Source organism: Myotis yumanensis, unplaced genomic scaffold, assembly GCF_028538775.1.
Source record: "Myotis yumanensis isolate MYYU_CA2020_CCGP unplaced genomic scaffold, mMyoYum1.0.hap1 SCAF_446, whole genome shotgun sequence".
NCBI lineage: Eukaryota > Metazoa > Chordata > Mammalia > Chiroptera > Vespertilionidae > Myotis > Myotis yumanensis.
In genome coordinates, this window is record NW_027224197.1 from 5395 (window position 1) to 15406 (window position 10012).

Below are 10012 nucleotides of genomic sequence, written 5' to 3' on the forward strand. Positions count from 1 at the left end.
TGGAGGCTCAGGATATGTTATTGAAAATAAAGAAAGTGGAGGGGATGGAAGAAAATAAAGAAAGGCAAGTTTGAAGTTAAGGAGTGTCCTGCGCAGGGCTCAGGAGCACCGGGAAGGACCTTAAGCAGGTGGGAAGAAAGGGAGACAGGAAAGTGTGAAGACATGAACAGACAAACTTGACATGGCATCATTTTATCTCAAGCCCCAGTTATACCTGTGAATGTTTATTGCCAGATGTACAGACCTTTGACCAGGTAGGTAAGGCAGCTTGACTAGTGACATGGAGAATGTGGCTGTGAGTTCATGCATGTCATCTAAAATATAAGTGGCCAAGTCTTCCTATGTGGCTGAGTATTCCCACACCTGTAAATACAGGACACCAAATGCTAATAACAATATAATTCGAGTTTTGCCTACTTACACCTTTGGAAAGGGGCTTGCAGTCTTCGGTTAAGAATGTAAAATTCTCCTTGGAACAATTAGTTTGCAGAATTAAGTAAGTAACTTCATAGTTCCATCCAGACACCACCTGAAACAATGTTGAATTGAAGAGTTAAAGGGTAGTTTAAACATTATTCACTGTGTTATGAGGAACTTAGAATACTGCCTGACATATTGCAAGTACTCAAAAATATAAACTCTTAGTACTAGGCAAAAGTCATGACTGAATAAATATGGAGCACTTTATGACTCTCACACTCCTCAACACACACACACACGCACACACATTCACATCTGAAAATAAAAAGCAATATATACATGGAGTTACTGTATTTTCTTAAAAAAACCTAGCAACATTTCCTCTGCCAGGCAACAGAAAAATAATGTCTCTTTGAATTTTGTGAAATATTAATAATACTCTTCTAGGTGGTTAAAAACACTTTGGAGCTAGAATGGCCTTTGCTGATAAGTTCTCAGGTTCCGAGACAGACAGGCAGTAAGTTTTGTGCTGCTTTATCTTGGGCTGGTCCCACCCCGATTGCTGGCTATGAACATAATTGAGTAGAACATGCATCTTGTATGAAAGGAAGTTGGATGGTCTATTAAAAGCAGGGAAGGTTACTGACTAAAGTAAGTCCCTCATAATTAGACACTGAAATACAAGGAACCCAGTCAACTGTCAGTAAAGACTTAGTGAACTGGATCAGTGAAAAGGCCAGATTTCCAAGTATTTACTTTCTTTTAATGATATGAAAACTATAATTTAGAGAGTGCTCAGAAAGCCATGCCAACTGTTTGGGTTCCCTTTCATATTTTGGAGCCATGTTTGACTCATGATAGCTAAGTGATAATGTAATTTTCTTAAAACCTTAAGGCTAGAATGATCTTTTCATCTCACCATCTCTAAGAAAAACATGTATTTCTGACTAACCATTCATTAAAACCAACCTCAGAGCCAGGGGTATTATTAGCTACACTTTTGCCTTTTATATATTGTAGTATCTCAATCACTTTGACTCAAGAGAAAGCGCTTTACCTCCTTTGCCAGTCAGATGAGGACTTAAAAGAGCTCCCTCACCACCAGTCATGGAATCATAGGTTTTCTATTGACCAATGGTTTATTTTAGGTAATGAAACCCTAAACATAAAGATCCAACAAATGTTAACAATACTGTGAGAAATGGAAACTAAAGCACAAACCTGTCTCTGTGCCCTTTCTACTTCTTTAAGAGCAAAGAGGTGGGAATGATCAGTGTGGTTGTTAAAATGTTCAATGGCATGTCTCAGAACAGGGTCGAAGTCCGGGGGGACAGTCGATATGGTGTGCACGCAGCCATAGCAGTCATACTGGGAGGTCACCACAGGGCCCTTGGCTTGACAAAGAGAGAGTAGGCAAAAGGGCAGCGTTAATGAGCAAAACCCGCATTCAGATACATTGTCCTAAATAAGTAAGATAATTTTGAAGACCCTGGTAAACAAACTTTCTAGTACATTCTGGTATGTATTAGAAAAAGAGAATACAGGACTGCTTTTTGTCAGGAGAAAAAAACCTACCATTGACTTAGGAACATCTTATGTGCATACTATTGTGCATAATTATTTTAAATTTATTTAGAAATCATTGTAAATTACAGAAATAATACATTAATTTATCATCTTATAAAAAAGTAAAACAGTACAGATATAGCATTATTTATTTTTCAGTGTTAATTAAAGCTCCTTGAAGTCTCATTCATGTTATAATATGTTTTGTATGAATTCATTTCAACAAACATGTAGATATATTGCTCCTTCCGTAATATGTCAGGTGCTGAGCGAGACTGGGTGGTTACATTAACTTGTTAGTAGTGGTCATTGTGGTGTGTTGGGAAGCACAAGAGACTTGGTTGGAAGGAGGACATTCTGATAAAAGGTAAGTGTGTAGAAGGCCGCCTGCCCTGTTTATCTGAATACCGACTTAAGGGAGACATAGGGGAGTGTCAAAATCGGCGCCAAAGCCCTACTGAAGCAAGTCTTGCCCCAGAAGGGTGTCTCCAGCACAGAAGTTCTCTCACTGTAGACACAGCTGATTCTCACAGCCAATTGGCCTGGAGGTCAATTCCTCCCAGTGTTACCTACAACAATCAAGGCTTAACTACAACAAGACTGTGCACAAAGCCCACAAAGGGGTGCACCAAGAGTGTCCACCTCAGGTAATTGGGGAGGCTGAGCCACTGGACCCTATAGGACACCTAGCACACAGAGCCACTCTCCCAACACAGGGAAGCAGCCAAAATGTGGAGACAAAGAAACAGGTCACAAATGACAGAAATGGAGGAAAGCAAACTACTTGATATAGAGTTCAAAACCACGTTTATAAGGTTTTTCAACAATTTTCTAGAAACCGCCGATAAATTTAGTGAGATCTTCCATAAATCTAGTGAGACCCTCTAGGATACGATAAAGGACCAACTAGAAATTAAGCATACACTGACTGAAATAAAAAATATTATGCAGAGATCCAACAGCAGACTAGAGGATCCCAAGAATCAAGTCAAAGATTTGAAATACGAAGAAGCAAAAAATGCCCGAGCGGAAAAACAAAAAAAGAAAAAATAATCCAAAAATATGAATATAGTGTAAGGAGCCTCTCAGACAACTTCAAGCATACCAACATTTGAATTATAGGGGTGCCAGAAGAAGAGAGAGAGCAAGATATTAAAAACCTATTTGAGGAAATAATGACAGAAAACTTCCCCTACCTGCTAAAAGAAATAGACTTACAAGTCCAGGAAGCGCATAGAACCCCAAACAAAAGGAATCCAAAGAGGACCACACTAAGACACATCATCATTAAAATGCCAAGAGCAAAAGACAAAGAGAGAATCTTAAAAGCAACAAGAGAAAAACAGGTAGTTACCTACAAGGGAGTACCCATATGACTGTCAGCTGATTTCTCAATAGAAACTATGCAGGCCAGATGGGAGTGGCAAGAAATATTCAAAGTGATGAATAGCAAGAACCTACAACCAACATTACTTTTTCCAGCAAAGCTATCATTCAGAATTGAAGGTCAGATAAAGAGCTTCACAGATAAGAAAAAGCTAAAGGAGTTCATCACCACCAAACCAGTATTATATGAAATACTGAAAGGTATCCTTTAAGAAGAAGAGGAAGAAGAAGAAAAAGGTAAAGATACAAATTATGAACAACAAATACACATCTATCAACAAGTGAATCTAAAAATCAAGTTAATAAATAATTTGATGAACAGAATGAACTGGTGAATATAATAGAATCAGGGGCATAGAAAGGGAGCGGACTGAAAATTCTCAGGGGGGTAGGGGTGTGGAGGTATGGGAAGAGACTGGACAAAAATCATACACCTATGGATGAGGACAGTGGGGTGGTGGTAAGGGCAGAGGGTGGGGTGGGAACCGAGTGGAGGGGAGCTATGGGGGAAAAAAGAGGAACAACTGTAATAATCTGAACAATAAAGATTTAATTTTTTTTAAAAAAAGAGAGTCCTCAGCTGTGGAGCCCAGGCCACTCTCTGTAATCCAGGGGCTATGAACTATATTCCAACCATCATGGGCTCATGGGTGAACCTGATGTGAACTATGGCGCCCTCTCCAGGAAAATGCCGGTACTCACAACGTTCTCCATAGAATTTCAGGGTGTGCATAGAGTCATAGATCCACTGAATTGAATTAAAAGTGGTCGGCAGTAAAGATGGGGTGCCACTGACTGGGTTTTAGTAAAATATTAAAACAGGAGTGAGCTTGTATTAGGTTACCAAGTAATGTTTATAAGAGATAGCCTTAACCTGCTGGTCAGTAGAAGCAGACACTGTAGAGAGGAAGTCATGAAGGCATCCTGGGGCCCTTTGCCTTGGGCTCTCACTGTGTGAGTGTGTAGGACCCAAACAGAATCAGGAGGCCAACAGTGTTCTACAACAGTGTCCCTCAGTTGTGAGTATGTCAGCACAACTCCCCCTGAAGCTGTTTCCTGTCACTCACTCCATAAGCATATGTGTCATAAAAAAGATTTACTGAGTGAATATTCACAGCTTTCCTCACTGCTCTCCCCTTGCAGAAGATATGTTGCATCAGGGCAGTGGACAAAGTTAAGAAACTGGAGGGGACTTACATGGGAAAGGAGAGAATTACTGACGGCAGGACAAAAGATTGATGAACACAGAAAGGAGAGGTGGAAGGGAATAGAGACCAGAGGATGGTTTGCTGACGTCAAGGGCAGCTCTGACTGGGGTAAGAGGAGAGATGAAGCAGTCTTTTGAGGGTGAAAGATGCAAATTCAGTTTTTCCAGGCAATGGAATGATTTTTTCATCCTGCTCCAACATTTCTAGGGAAATTTTTAAAAAATTTTAAAAAGATTTTAAATTTTGAATTCTGAAAGATATTTGGCCAAAAAGATTTCAGATAAGGGACTGTGGATCTTGAAGTAATTGTGGATCTACACGGTGTGGCAAAGAACTTTTTAGCTCATCTACACTAATAAAAGAGAAACATGGTAATTAGCGTACGACCGCTACCCTTTTCATTGGCTAATCAGTGAGTATATGCAAATTAACTGTCAGCCAAGATGGCGGGAGGCAGCCAGGCACTGAAGCGAACATGAGGCTTGCTTGCTGCGGACTCCAACGTTCCCCGCCTCACTTGCCGGCCTCTCAGTTGCAACTCTAAGCAACTATGTGCTATGTTGCAAATAAGGAGCTAAACAAAACACCAGAAACCAGCTGGACTGAAAGCCAGCGGACTGAAACTTTGTATCGATGTTTTCAGCAGCGAGGCCTCAGAGCTAAAGCTGGCCCAGAATAAAAAAAAAAAAAAAAAGAAAACAAGGAGCGGTTGGAAGCTTCAGTCACTCACTTCCGGAAATCAGCCTTCAGCCCCTCACCCAGACTGGCCAGGCACCCGAGTGGGGACCCCCACCCTGATCCAGGACACCCTTCAGGGCAAACCAGCCGGCCCCCACCCATGCACCAGGCCTCTATTCTATATAGTAAAAGGGTAATATGCCTTCCAGCACCGGGATCAGCGGAGCAGCGAGGCTCCCGGCACCGGGATCAGCGTGACAGGGGGCAGCGCCCAAACCCCCTGATCGCCCTGCAGCTCTGTGTGTGACAGGGGGCGGGGCCACAACCTCCCTATCCGCCCTGCTCTGTTCATGACAGGGGAAGGCGCCCCAACCCACTGATCAGCCCTGCTCTGTGCCTGATAGGGGGGAGCTCCCCAATCCCCTGATTGCCCTGCAGCTCTGTGTTTGACAGGGTGCAGCGCCCCAACCCCCTGATCGGCCCTGCTCTGTGTGTGACAGGGTGCAGCACACCAACCCCCTGATCGGCCCTGTTCTGTGTGTGACAGGATGCGGCGCCCCAACCGCCCCCCCCCCCCCCCAACGGGCACTGCTCTGTGTGTGACAGGGTAGAACCATAACCTCTCCATCGGCCCTGCCCCGAGTGTGACAGTGATGGCGCCCCAACCCACTGATCGGCCCTGCTCTGTGGGTGATAGAGGGTGGCGCCCAATCCCCCTCCACGGGCTTTGCTCTGTGTGTGATGGGGTAGAGCCATAACCTCCCCATTGGCCCTGCCCTGAGTGTGACAGGGTGCAGCGCCCCAACCCCCTGATCCGCCCTGCTCTGTGTGTGACAGGGGGGAGCTCCTCAACCCCCTGATCGGCCCTGCTCTGTGAGTGACAGGGGGCAGCGCCCCAACCCCCTGATCGGCCCTGCTCTGTGCATGACGGGGCGGTGCCCCGACTCCCCAATCGGCCCTGCTCTGAGCCTGACCAGGGGCTGCACTTAGGGATTGGGCCTGCCCTCTGCCACCCGGAAGCAGGCCTAAGCCAGCAGGTCGTTATCTCCCGAGGGGTCCCCTGCCCCCCGAGTGCACAAATTTTTGTGCACCGGGCCTCTAGTAGTATATAAGTGCTGTGTTCTGGATCACGTGAAAATTTGCTTATGTGTTAAAGTACTTAAACTAAATAATTAAAAGCTACACCATTTTTTTTTTAAATTGTGATTTCTGTTTTGGACAGTGTTTCTTTGAATGCCACTTGTTGCAAGAGCTGAAACTCAAGAAATAGCTCTTGTGGGTTCCTTATGGATGACTAAGGCCAAGATAGAACAATTGCTCCTCCACTGATGTTCACGAGTGTGGCTGAAGATGCTGTTCTGGAGCCTCCTAAACTAAAACTCTATCTTGCAAAAGGCCAGTTCTGGGTTGGCTTTGTGACTGACATCCCCTAGATGTGCCCGTTCTTCTGCACCCAGCCACTCTGCCACCAGAGGGAAGGAGCTAACAGTGGTTATATCTCTGCATAAGTTGCTCCATTCTTATACGTTCTACTATACCAACTCTGCTAAATACTTAACTGTGGTGGGCCGGGGTTTCCTCATTTATAAAATGAGAATATTAACACTTGCCTCATAGAATTGTTGTGAGGATGAAATAAATCAACACATGTAAAATGATTAACACTATGGCTAACAATAAGTGCTCAATAAATATCAGCTATGATTACTTTTATTCTGATGATCATCAATTAATTATTGTGCTTTAACTTCAAGCCTACCATCTTTTTACAGTCTACAATAACCCTCTGAAGTGAGAATACTCTGATTCCCTTTTAAGAAAAAGGGAAACCAGACCTAACCGGTTTGGCTCAGTGGATAGAGCATCAGCCTGCAGACTAAAAGGTCCCAGGTTCGATTCTGGTCAAGGGCATTCATCAGTAGGAGGTGTGCAGGAGGCAGCTGATCATCGATGTTTCTAACTCTCTATCCCTCTCCTTCCCTCTCTGTAAAAAATCAATAAAATATCTTTTCTAATAAAAGAGAAACATGGTAATTAGTGTACGACCTCTACCCTTCCCATTGGCTAATCAGGGCGATATGCAAATTAACTGCCAGCCAAGATGGCGGCCGACAGCCAGGCAGCTGGAAGCAAACATGAGGCTTGCTTGCTTCAGTGAAGGAGGACTCCAACGTTCCCCGCCTGCCTTGCCAGCCTCTGAGCTGGCAGTTTGAAACATTGTAACAAATATAAAAGCTAAACAAAACCCCAGAAACCAGCTTTCAGCTGGGCGGTATCTCAGAGCTGGAGATGATACAGTGTTTCGATTATAGAACCGAAACAAACCAGATACCTGCTTTCAGCAGCAGAGACCTTGGCCCAGAATAAAGAGAAAAAGAAAAAAAGGAGTGGTTGGGAGCTTCAGTCACCCACCAGCCTGAAAACAGCCCTCAACCCCTCACCCAGACTGGCCAAGCACCCAAGTGGGGACCCCCACCCTGAAGGGTGTGTGACCAGCTGCAAACAGCCATCATCCTCTCATCCAGGCTGGCAAGGCACCCAAGCAGGACCCCCACCCTGATCCAGGACACCCTTCAGGGCAAACCAGCCAACCCCTACCCATGCACCAGGCCTCTATCCTATATAGTAAAAGGGTAATATGCCTCCCAGCACCGGGATCAGCGGAGCTGCAAGGCCTCCCAGCACCGAGATCAGCATGACAGGGGGTAGCGCCCAAACCCCCTGATTGCCCTGCGGCTCTGTGTGTGACAGGGGGCGGGGCCACAACCTCCCAATCCGCCCTGCTCTGTTCCTGACGGGGAAGGCGCCCCAACCCCCTGATCAGCCCTGCTCTGTGCCTGATAGGGGGGAGCTCCCCAACCCCCTGATCGCCCTGCAGCTCTGTGTGTGACAGGGTGCAGCGCCCCAACCCCCTGATCTGCCCTTCTCTGTGTGTGACAGGGGGCGGTGCCCCAACTCCTCTATTGGCCCTACTCTGTGCGTGACAGGGGGGAGCTCCCCCCCCCCCCCCATGGGCCCTGCTCTGTGCGTGACAGGGGGAGCTCCCCAACCCCCCTGATGGGCCCTGCTCTGTGCGTGACAGGGGGCAGGGCCCTAACCACCTGATTGGCCCTGCTCTTTGTGTGACAGGGGGTGGCGCCGCAACCTCCCCATCGACCCTGCCTTGAGTGTGATGGGGGCGGTGCCCCAACCCCCCAATCGGTGCTACCCTGAACGTGACTGAGGGTGGCATCACAACCTCCCGATCCGCCCTGCTCTGTGCATGACAGGGGGCTGCGCCCCAAATCCCCAATCGGCCTTGCTCTGAGCCTGACCAGGGGCTGCACCTAGGGATTGGGCCTGCCCTCTGCCACCCAGGAGCAGGCCTAAGCCAGCAGGTCGTTATCTCCTGAGGGGTCCCAGACTGTGAGAGGGCACAGGCTGGGCTGAGGGACCACCCCCTCCCCCCCGAGTGCACAAATTTTTGTGCACCGGGTCTCTAGTATTTAAATAAAAAAGAAAAAGAGAAACCAAAAAGGTGAAGAGATTTTGAAGGACTGCTGGCCAGATCTGACCTCAAAGCCTGTGCTTTTCTGGCTCTAGGACACCCCCACAATTGAAGCATGTGGCATGTTTTCTAGTCCTTTCCAGGGCCTTTGCACACACCTAATTCAGTGCTGCTGTCCAGGGAGAGGCCAGGGGATGATTGGCAGGAGCCTGGCCCCACCTCAGGACTCTGCCACCAAAGACCCCCCAACCGACAAGTCTGTAAATGGCATTGCATAGCCACCCACTGCCCTCTGGGAAAGGACTTTGTCCAGGTTATGCTCCTGGCCCCACAGGAAGTGGTTCGTTTCCCCCCAGGGCATCGCCACACAAAAATCAGCTACCTGGAGTAATGTGGCAGGTCTGGGATGTCACAGAGAATTCCATATTCCGTTTCTTCCCTATGGTCGCCATGCATTCTCCTGTGGCCTAGAAAGAAGAAAGAAAGAAAGAAAGAAAGAAAGAAAGAAAGAAAGAAAAGAAAGAAAGAAGGAAGGAAGGAAGGAAGGAAGGAAGGAAGGAAGGAAGGAAGGAAGGAAGGAAGGAAAGAAAGAAAGAAAGAAAGAAAGAAAGAAAGAAAGAAAGAAAGAAAGAAAGAAAGAAAAAGGAGACCATTTATCTTAATCTTTCAGATGGAGCAGGGCACCTAGGGCTGTTGCTGCTAGTAAGTATGGCTTTTCTCTTATTTAAAACTTAAGATTCTTTTTAAACAGAGTTTTGAGACACCAGAATGAATGTTTTTGTAGCCTAATCATTATTATTTACAAGTCATTGATATTCATGAGGTTTCCGGAGGAGAGGCAGTATAGATAGTGAGGTTTTAAAATAATGTTATGTTTGGACACTGGAGATATTTCTTTTTCACCAAGGTGAACACAGTGCCCTAAAACTAGCCTGCCAAACTCTCCTCTTACAGTTCAACTTAAGGGTTCAACTGCACAGAGGATGCGGTGCTTTTGATACCATTGTAATAACCAGTCACTAACTGAAAATGAGCAAAGGGAAGCCCAAATAGACACATGCCCAATAAAGTCTGGGTGACCTAAGGAAGGTACTTGTCTGTCAGTCACCCTGGGAACATAGTCGATGTGGCCACTGCAAGCAAAGGAAGATTTCAGATATTAAACTCCTAAACAAAGGAGTTCTCTCTCCTGCCTCTCTTGCACACTGGGGCTCCTGGCTCTCTTGTTGCAGTGGACACACTCCCCTGCATGCACTCGCATGGCCCA

The 10012-nt window shown here is 46.2% G+C and overlaps 1 long non-coding RNA gene across 1 annotated transcript; it reads right to left on the reverse strand.

The window, feature by feature from the left end:
• Nucleotides 1–371: 371 nt before the first annotated feature.
• On the reverse strand, nucleotides 372–9212 carry LOC139001347 (uncharacterized). The gene is made up of 3 exons (XR_011469951.1): nucleotides 9128–9212; nucleotides 1642–1814; nucleotides 372–529 (listed from the first exon to the last, which is right to left on the reverse strand). It is a non-coding gene; the product is annotated as an uncharacterized lncRNA (long non-coding RNA).
• Nucleotides 9213–10012: the final 800 nt, after the last annotated feature.